The 10,363-nt window shown below is 40.8% G+C and overlaps 1 protein-coding gene across 1 annotated transcript in view; it reads left to right on the top strand.

Moving 5' to 3' along the window:
• Positions 1-1,013: 1,013 nt before the first annotated feature.
• LOC105490760 (phosphatidylinositol 3,4,5-trisphosphate 3-phosphatase TPTE2-like) overlaps positions 1,014-10,363 on the top strand; it is a 103,589-nt gene continuing 94,239 nt past the window's right edge. Inside the window, exons 1-2 of the mRNA XM_071081279.1 lie at positions 1,014-1,340; positions 2,054-2,190. The gene's annotated coding sequence lies outside the window, so the exon portion shown is untranslated. The remainder of the gene's footprint in view (positions 1,341-2,053; positions 2,191-10,363) is intronic.

The raw sequence follows: 10,363 nt of genomic DNA, 5'->3' as shown, positions 1-10,363 counted from the left end.
CACCAAAGTGGGAAACTCGTTCTACCAGATTTAAATAATTATTAAAAAGTTAAGTTAAACAGTGTAGTATTGGTGCAGAGATAGATGTATAAACTAATGAAATGAAAAAGAGCCTAGAAAGAGTCCAAATAGGCCGGGCGCGGTGGCTCAAGCCTGTAATCCCAGCACTTTGGGAGGCCGAGACGGGCGGATCACGAGGTCAGGAGATCGAGACCATCCTGGCTAACACGGTGAAACCCCGTCTCTACTAAAAAATACAAAAAACTAGCCGGGCGAGGTGGGGCCCCTGTAGTCCCAGCTACTCGGGAGGCTGAGGCAGGAGAATGGCGTAAACCTGGGAGGCGGAGCTTGCAGCGAGCTGAGATTCGGCCACTGCACTCCAGCCCGGGCGACAGAGCAAGACTCCGTCTCAAAAAAAAAAAAAAAAAAAAAAAAAAGAAAGAGTCCAAATAATATATGGAAATATAAACGATAGGCATGGCATCAGAACTCAGTGGTAAAAGATGAGAGTATTCAATAAAAGCTGTGAACATTTGTGGCTGTTAATATTATAATAAAAATTAATATTTGGCCCCTGTCCTTAGTTCCTGACACGCAGCTCCTGAAGTCCTTGGAACTTCCAGAGTGATGACTGAGTTAATCACCAATGGTGAATGGCAATGATTATCAGTGAGGACCAAAGCTGAGTCTGCAGGCTTGGGGCGGAGCGCAGACAATGAGAGGGGCTCTTCCTTTTGAGGCTTGTCATCTATAACTCATTATCACCGGAAGCCAGAGCCTAAATGAGCCTATCAGTTGCCTTTGGATATAGGAACAAGTCTGAGTATTTATCTGTTTTGGGTTCGGGGCCCCTGTGTGTCCGCTCACTGCCTGTCCGCCGTTCAGCTTGAGCTTGATGCTCGCTAACCATTTACCAGAATGAAGAAATCACCGGAGGGACCTCCGGTAGGAGGCGGGGCCCAGCGAGCCTGGCGCCGGGGGCGGGGTCTGACGGGAGCTCTGCTCAGGCTTCAATATGGCTGGCTGTTTCTGTTGACTTCGCCTGTGGAAACCGAATTCCACCTCCATAGTTTCCCCAGAATATGAGTTGGGGGCCTAACCTCGCCTCTAAGGGTCAGGCGAGCTTTCTGGATGCTCGAGAAACCTTTCGGCCTGCGCAGTGGGCGGAGCTTGCCCCAATGCCCTGCCATTTCTGTGAGGACCCACAAGGCCCAGGAGGAGCCTCGGAGTCCCCGAGGGCCCTCGCGTCGCCGCCTGGAGAGGGTGCTCGGTGCCCTGCTCGGGAACTGGTCCCCAACGAGGTGTGGAACCCTCTTTGCTGGAACTCCACAGAGAGAGTGGTAATAAGATAATAATAAGACCGACTACTGTTTATTGAACCTCCACTGGTCACTGGCTGTCAGGGGTTAGGCGAGGGGTGGAATCTAAGGCCCCGAGTTCCTCTATTACAGCCATGGAGAGCCATTCATACCTGCTTAATAGAGTTGTGGTGAGACATGGAATGGGCAAGAAACACACTGATTTATGTATTCATTTTTTAAAATCATTATTATTATTATTTTGAGATGGAGTCTTGTTCTGTCGCCCAGCCTGGAATGCAGTGGCTTGATCTTGGCTCACTGCAACCTCCGCCTCCCGGGTTCAAGCGATTCTCCTGCGGCAACCTCCCAGGTAGCTGGGATTACAGGCGTGCCCCACCATGCCTGGCTAATTTTTGCATTTTTGGTAGAGTTGGGGTTTCATGTTGGCCAGGCTGGTCTCGAACTCCTGATCTCCAGTAATCCACCCGCCTCAGCCTCCCAAAGTGTTGGGATTATAGGTGTGAGCCACCTCACCAGGCCAAGAAAGGCACTTTAGACAGTGCCAGAGTTGAGGATTTGGCCTGTGACTCGCTGCAGTTGCCACACTGTGGCCTTAAAACAGTCTTATCCAGTCCTGAAAACCCCAGTGCCTTGGAAACATCAGGATTGGTCAGAAGGACAGTAAGTCCTTAAGGCGCCAGCCCCTGCTCCTCCCTCCAGATTGAGGGGTAAGTATCCCAAGCTCTTTGCAGGATCCTTATCCTGGATGTGGACACCCACAGTCCTGCTAGGACCTGCTTTCAGAAGAGTTGATCCCAGACATGGAAGTGCCTGATGCCTTCAGCGAAGCAAGCAGGAAAGGCTCAAGTGATGCTCCTGTATCATCCTGGTGAGTAGCCCATTTGTGATCTTTTATGCACTCTTTCATGTAGCATGTTTTCAAGGTTCATCCAACTTGCAGTGTATTAGTGCTGACTAATATTTCATTGTGTACATATAATGTATTTTTAAACTTTTGTTTATTTTTAATTGGTACACAACAAATATTTGTACATATTTATGGGGTACATATGTACATGTGATATGTTACATGCATAGAATATGTAATGATCAATCAGGGTATTTAAGGTATCTATCACTTTGAGTATTTGTCATTTCCATATGTTGGGAACATTTCGAGTCTTCTCTTATAGCTGTTTTGAAATACACAATACATTGTGTTAACTGTAGTCACCCTACTCTGCTCTAGAACATTAGAACTTACTCCTTCTATCTAACTGTATTAACCAACCACTCTTCCCTGCCAACCCACACACCCTTCCTAGCCTCTGGTATCTATCTATCCACCATCAACTTTTTTAGCTCCTACATATGTGATAACATGCAACATTTGTCTCTCTGTGCCTGGCTTACTTCACATAGCAATGACTTCCAGTTCCATTCAGGTTGCTGCAAACAACATGATTTCATTCTTGTTTTATGGGTGAATAGTACTTGATTATATGTATCACATTTTCTTTATCCATTTGTCTGTTGATGGACACTTAGTTGGATTCTATATTTTTGCTATTGTGAATGGTGCTGTGGTAAACATAGAAGTACAGGTATCATCCCTTTGATATACTGGTTTTCTTTCCTTTGGATAAACAGCCAGTAGTGGCATTGCTGGATTGTAGGGTAGCTCTATTTTCAGTTCCTGAGAAATCTCCATACCATTTTCCATAGTGACTGTACTAATTTGCATTCCCACACAACAGTGTATAAGAGTTTCCCCTTCTCTGCATCCTCGCCCACATCCATTATTATTTTGTCTTTTTAATCATAGCCATTCTCACTGGGTGAAGATGATATCTCATTGTAGTTTTAATTTGCATTTCCCTTATGATTAGTGACGTTGAGCATTTTTTCATATACCTGTATGTCCTCTTTGGAGAAATGTCTATTTATGTCGTTTGCCCACATTCCTTCATTCATTCATTTATTTATTGTAGTCAGGGTTTTGCTCTGTTGTTCAGGCTGGAGTGCGGTGGTGCAATCACGAGTCACTGCAGCCTCCACTTCCTGGGCTCAGATGATTCTCCTGCTTCAGCCTCCAGAGTAGCTGAGACCACAGGCATGTACCACTGTGCCCAGCTAATTTGTGTGTGTGTGTGTGTGTGTGTGTGTGTAAATTTTTTTTTTTTTTGGAGACGGCATGGGACTGCAGTGGTGAGATCACTGCTCATTCTAGCCTCAATCTCCTGAGCTCCAGTGATCCTTCCACCTCATTTTTTGACTTTTGTAGAGATGATATCTCACTATGTTGCCCAGGCTGGGCTTGAACTCTTGGGCTCAAGTGATCCTACTGCCTCGGCCTCCCCAAATGCTGGGATTACAGGCATGAGCCACCAAACCCAGTCTACTTTTGTATGTTTTTGTAGAGACGGAATTTTACTATGTTACCCAGGCTGGTCTCAAACTCCTGGCCTAGGCGGTCTATCTGCATCAGCCTCCCAAAATGTTAGGATTACAGGCATGAGCCATTGTGCCTGACCCTTTGCCCACTATTAAATGGAATTACTATTATTTTTTACTGTTGAGGTGTTTGAGTTTCTTGTGTATTCTGGATATTAATTCCTTGTTGGATGAATAGTTTGTAAATATTTTCTCCCATTCAACAGGTTGTCTCTTCAGTCCATTGTTTCCTCTGATGCGCAGAAACTTTTTAGTTTAATATAGTCCAATTTGAATACTTTTGTTTTTGTTGCCGTGCTTTTGAAGTCTTAGCCATAAAACCTTTTCCTAGACCAGTGTCCTGAAGTGCTTCCCCTATGTTTTCTTCTAGTAGTTTTATGGTTTCAGGGCTTATGTTTAAGTCTTTAATCCATCTCAAATTGATTTTTGTGTATAGCGAAATGTAGGAGGTTTGTCATGTTCTTTTGCATACATATGGATATCCAAATTTCCCAGCACCATTTGTTGAAGAGGATGTCCTTTCCCCAGTGAATGTCCTTGACACCTTTGTGGAAAATCAGTTAGCTGTAAATGTGTGGATCTATTTCTGAGATTTTTATTCTGTTTCATTTGCTACCTGTTTTTATACCAATACCATGCTGTTTTGGTCACTAGAGCCTTATAATATATGTTGATGTCAGATAGTATAATGTCTCCAGCTTTCTTTTTACTTAGGATTGATTCTCTATTCAAGCTCTTTTTTGGTTCCGTATGAATTTTAGGATTATTTTTTCTACTTCTGTAAAGAATGGCACTGGTATTTTGATAGGGATTTTATTGAATCGGTAGATTGCTTTGGGTTGTATGGTCATTTTAACAATATTGATTTTTTTTCTGATCCATGAGCATGGGTTGTCTTTCCATTTCTTTATTCCTTCTCAATTTCTTTCATCTGTGTTCTGTAGTTTTCCTTGTAGAGGTTTTTCACCTACTTGGTTAAATTTTTTTCCTAGGTATTTTATTTTCTTGTAGCTATTATAAATGGGATTTCCTTCTTGATTTCTTTCTCAGCTAGTTTATTATCGGTGTATAGAAATGCTACTACCGTTTGTATGTTGATTTTGTATCCTACAACTTTTTTTTTTTTTAAACGGGGTCTTGCTTTGTAGTCCAGGCTGGAGTGCAGTGGTGCCATCTTGGCCCACTGCAATGTCTGCCTCCCAGGTTCAAGCAATTCTCCTGTCTCAGCCTCCTGAATAGCTGGGACTACAGGCGCACGCAAGCACGCCTGGCTAAATTTTGTGTTTTTAGTAGAGACAGGGTTTCACCATATTGGTCAGACTGGTCTTGAACTCCTGACCTCGGGTGATTCTCCTGCCTCAGTCTCTCAAAGTGCTGGGATTACACCATAAGCCACCACATCGGTCTGTATCCTACAACTTTACTGAACTCATTTATCAGATCTAAGAGCTTTTGATGGAATCTTTAGGTTTTTCTAGATACAAGATCATGTCATCTACCAAGAGGGACAGTTTTACTTCCTCTTTTCCAATTTGGGTGTCTTTTATTTGTTTCTATTGTCTGATTGCTCTGGCTAAGACTTCCAGAACTGTGTTGAATAGGAGTGGCAAAAATAGACATCCTTGTCTTGTTCCAGTTCTTAGAGGAGAAGGTGAAAGCTATGATAGGATGATGTTAAATGCGGGTTTGTCCTATGTAGCCTTTATTATGTCGAGATATTAATATGGTCCTTCAGTGCCTAGTTTGTTGAGAGTGTTTATCGTGAAGAACTTTTTGATAAAAAAGCATTTTATCAAATGCTTTTTCTACATCTCTTGAAATGATCATATGATTTTGTCCTTCGTTCTGTTGATGTGATATGTCATCTTTGTTGATTGGTGTATGTTGAACTACCTTTGCATTTCTGGGAAATCCCACCTGATCCTGGTATGTTATCTTTTTGATATGCTGTTGGATTCAGTTAGTTAGTATTTTGTTGAGGATTTTTACATCTATGTTTATTAGGGATATTAGAGTGTAACTATATTTTTTGTTGTTATTGCATTCTTATCTGGTTTTGGTATGAGGGTACTGCTAGCCTAGTAGAATGAGGAAGAATTCCCTCCTTTTCAATTTTTTGGACTAGTTTGAGGAGAACTGGTGTTAATTTGTCTTTGTAAGTTTGGTAGAATTTGGTAATGAAGTCATTAGCAGTGAAGCCATTGGGTCCTGGGCTTTTCACTGTTTTGATACTTTTTTATTATGGATTCAATTTCATTACTCACGATTGGTGTGTTCAGGTTTTCTATTTATTCCTGATTCAATCGTGGTAGGTTGTATGTGTAAAGGAATTTATGCATTTCCTCTAAGTTTTCTAGTTTATTAATATATAGTTGTTCATAATAGTGTCTGATGATTTTTAGTATCTCTGTGGTGTCAGTTGTAATGTCTAGTTTTATTCATTTCTTTATTTCTTTATTTTTTGACCCAGGGTCTCACTCTGTCACCCAGGCTGGAGTGCAGTAGTGTGATCCTGACTCACTGCAGCCTCAAGCTCCTGGTCCGACATGATCTTCCCACCTCAGACTTCTGAGTGGCTGGGACTACAAGCATATGCAACTATGCCCAGCTAATTTTTGTATTTGTTTTAGAGACAGAATTCCGCCATGTTGTCCAGGTTGGTCTCGTACTCCTGAGCTCAAACAATCCACCTGCCTCAGCCTCTCAAAAATGCTGGGATTACAGCATGAGTCACCATGCCTCGCAATGTCTTCTTTTTTGTCTTGGATTTTGTTTATTTGGGCCATCTTTTTTATTTTCTTGTTTAGTCTAACTAGCAGTTTATCGATTTTGTTTACCTTTTTGAGAAACAAACTTTTTGTTTCATTGATTATTTATATTGTTTTTAAAATCTATTTCATTTAGTACTGCTCTGATCTTTATTATGTCTATCCTTCTACTAATTTGAGGTTTGTTTTGTTCTTACTTTCCTAATTCTTTGGGGTATATCATTAGTTTGTTTATTTGAAATCTTTCTACTTTTAAAATATAGGTGTTTATTGCTATAAACCTCTCTCCTAGCACTGTTTTTGTTGTATCCCATAGGTTTTGTTATGTTGTGTTTAAATTTTCATTTGTTTCAAGACATTTTATTTTTTGGGACAAGGTCTCACTCTGTCTCTGTTGCTCAGGCTGGAATGTAATGGCGCAATCTTGGCTCACTGGAACTTCCACCTCCTGGGCTCAAGCGATCCTTCTGCTGGAGCCTTCTGAGTAGCTGAGATTACAGGCACGCACTAGCATACCTGGCTAACTTTTGTATTTTTTTTTGTAGAGACAGAATCTCACTATGTTGCCCAGGCCAGTCTCAATTTCCTGGCTCAAGCAATCCATCCACCTTGGCCTTTGCCCACTATTACAGGCATGAGCCACCACACCTAGCCTGTTTCAAGACATTTTTTGATTTCCTCTTTAATTTCTTCCTTGATCTAAAGGTCATTCAGGAGCATGTTGTTTAATTTTCATGTATTTGTACAGATTCCAAAGTTTCTTTGTTATTGATTTCCTATCCTATTTCACTGTGGTCTGAGAGGATACTGGTATGATTTTGATTTTTGAGAATTTTTTGAGACTTACTCTATGTCCTAACATATGGTCTATCTTGGAGAATTTTCCATGTGCTGATGAAGAAGTATGTGTATTCTGTTACTGTTGAATGAAATGTTCTATAAATGTCTGTTAGGTCCATTGGTCTAAAGTACAGTTTAAAATCAGTGTTTCTTTGTCAATTTCCTGTCTAGGTGATCTGTCTAATGCTAAGTAGAGTGTTGAAGTCCTCATCTATTATTATATTGCAGTCTCTTTCTCCCTTTAGATCTAATGACATTTGCTTTATATATCTGGGCATCCCAGTATTGAGTGCATATGTTTAGAACTGTTATATCCTCTTGCTAATGTATCTCCATGTCATTCTATAATGACCATCTTTGTCTCTTTTTACTGTTTTATTTGTTTGTTTGTTTTTGAGGCAGAGTCTCACTCTGTTGCGCAGGCTGGAGTGCAGTGGCATGGTCTCTGCTCACTGCAACCTCCGCCTCCTGGGTTCAAGCGATTTTTTCTGCTGTTTCTCAAATCTTTCTCTCCTCTCAATTCTTACTACCACCCTGGTTTTCAGGCCCTCAACATCTCTCACCTACGCTGTGTAGCAGTCTCCTAACTGATCCCTGACACTTCAGTGTTGCCCCTCTCTCTTCACCACTGAAAGACAGACTACCTAAAGCAAAATTATCATGAGACTTCCCTTCTTAAAATCCCTTTTTGGCTCTATTGCCTATTAAATAACGTCTATACTTCTTAATATAATGTACAGACATCTCCCGTTAGTCCCTGCTCTACATCTGTTACTGCAGTAATAGGTAAATGTTTATAATTTCCCCTAGAGTCCCTGTGCTATTTAGTGCTTCCATGAATTTGTTCATTATGATCCTTTTCTCTGAAACTCCCTCACCACTTTTTCTCCTGCTCAATTATTTACTGTCCTTCAAGCCCAAGCTCAAGCATCATCTTTTTCAGAAAACCTACTCTGAAGTTCCAGAATGGACCAATGGCCCCTTTTAATATTCCCCATAGTGTTGAGCTCTATCTTTTCACTTCAAACATACTTTTAAATGTACTTCCTGAATATAGTTTGTTATAATTTTAATATTTATGTTTTTCTATGTGTTTTTCTTATCTTTATGATTTCTGTTGACTCCTACTTATGGTAGTTTGACTCTTCAACTCTTTGTTAAATTTTAGAAATAGGTCATATTTGTCTTAACTTTAACTTTGGGTACACTGAGAGACTGGAATTGAGATGATTTGCCTGGTTTCTGCTTGGTTCTGCAAGTAGTATCAATCAGGAACCATTCTAGTTTGATTTATTGGTTTGCAGTTTATTGGACTTATTCATAGTCCAGTTGGACCAACCATATTCATTGGTGTAAATTCAAATTCCAGCATAAGAGTAAAGCTGGTTAGAAAACGTTTGAGAAGACTATTAAAATTATTAATGTTTTAAAATCCACTGCCTGCAGAGACTGAATTGCTTATTGGTTCACTTGTCATATCCTTCCAACTTTGTCTTTTCTACTAAATGTTGAATGAAATGTTCTATAAATGTCTGTTAGGTCCATTGGTCTAAAGTACAGTTTAAAATCAGTGTTGATCTGAAGGTCATTCAAGAGCGTGTTGTTTAATTTCCATGTATTTGTACAGATTCCAAAGTTTCTTTGTTATTGATTTCCTATCCTATTTCACTGTGGTCTGAGAGGATACTGGTATGATTTTGATTTTTGAGAATTTGTTGAGACTTATTCTATGTGCTAACATATGGTCTATCTTGGAGAATTTTCCATGTGCTGATGAAGAAATATGTCTTCATCTTCTAAATCTTCATCTACTAAAGACATTAGTAGAATGCCTTTTCTACTAAATATATAGCTCATTTTAGTGTCTGGATTTATGTGGAGGTCTCAGACTCAGTTCCTTACTTTGTCAGGTTCAAATCCTATTAGTCAACCAGAGAAATTCTAGATCTCCAGGATTGCTGAACAGATTCCCAGGAATATGTCAGAGCATTGCAAAGTCCCCTATTGACATCTCATTCCCAGCTTTTTGAAAAAGAAAGTATTTTGATTTTCCTATTGATTGCCCCAGTTCCTGTTTACTACCTCAGGGAGCCACAATGTTAACTAACAAAGCTCTAGGTTTTTGGTTTTGACTCACTTCCAGGGCATCACTGGCTTTTGTGTTGACTGATGACTTTAGTTTCACCTCTAGATTGTGTGTGCAATTGTGCGTGTGTCTGTAATCATTCTGTACTTCCTTTACATTTTTGTGAGTTCAGAAATGTATTTAAAAGTGTATTTGGGGCCGGGCGTGGTGGCTTACGCCTGTCATCCCTTTGGGATGCTGAGGCGGGAGGATAACCTGAGGTCAGGAGTTCAAGACCAGCCTGGCTAACATGGTGAAATCCCGTCCCTACAAAAAATACAAAAGTTAGCCGTGCATGGTGGCATGCACCTGTAATCTCAGCTACTAGGCTGAGGCAGGAGAACAGCCTGAACTCGGGAGGCGGAGGTTACAGTGAGCCAGGGTCGCACCTCTGTGCCTTAGCCTGGGCAATGGAGCAAGACTCTGTTTCAAAAAAATAAAAATAAAAGTGCATTTGGAAGTGATATCAGTAAAAATGGGAAGCTGGGAACCTTCCAAAATTCCTTTATTCATGAAAGCAACTGGGAAAAATAGAAGCACCTTTTTCAGAACTCCGGAAAATATCCAAAGGCTTGCCGCAACCTTGGGAGCATTTATTCAAGAATGTAGGCTGAATTTTGGTGAGAATAGTGAACTTTGTAGTGCTCTTACTTTCTCTATGCTCATCACATCCTCCCGGTTCCATGGTAGCTTTGAAAACGAACATCCTACAATCTTGTTGAAAACCAAGCTCCTGGGAACCATAGAAAAGAACAGAAGGGGGTTGGGACTCATTCAAAGCCTTATTCCCAGAGAAACGTCATTATGTGACTTGACTAGGAGGTCCCAGGAAGATTCCACTCACAAGGCTATCTTTATTTGGCCTGACTTAGAGC

Source organism: Macaca nemestrina, chromosome 16, assembly GCF_043159975.1.
Source record: "Macaca nemestrina isolate mMacNem1 chromosome 16, mMacNem.hap1, whole genome shotgun sequence".
NCBI classification, from domain to species: Eukaryota; Metazoa; Chordata; class Mammalia; order Primates; family Cercopithecidae; genus Macaca; species Macaca nemestrina.
This window is presented reverse-complemented; position numbering and strand designations above follow the sequence as displayed.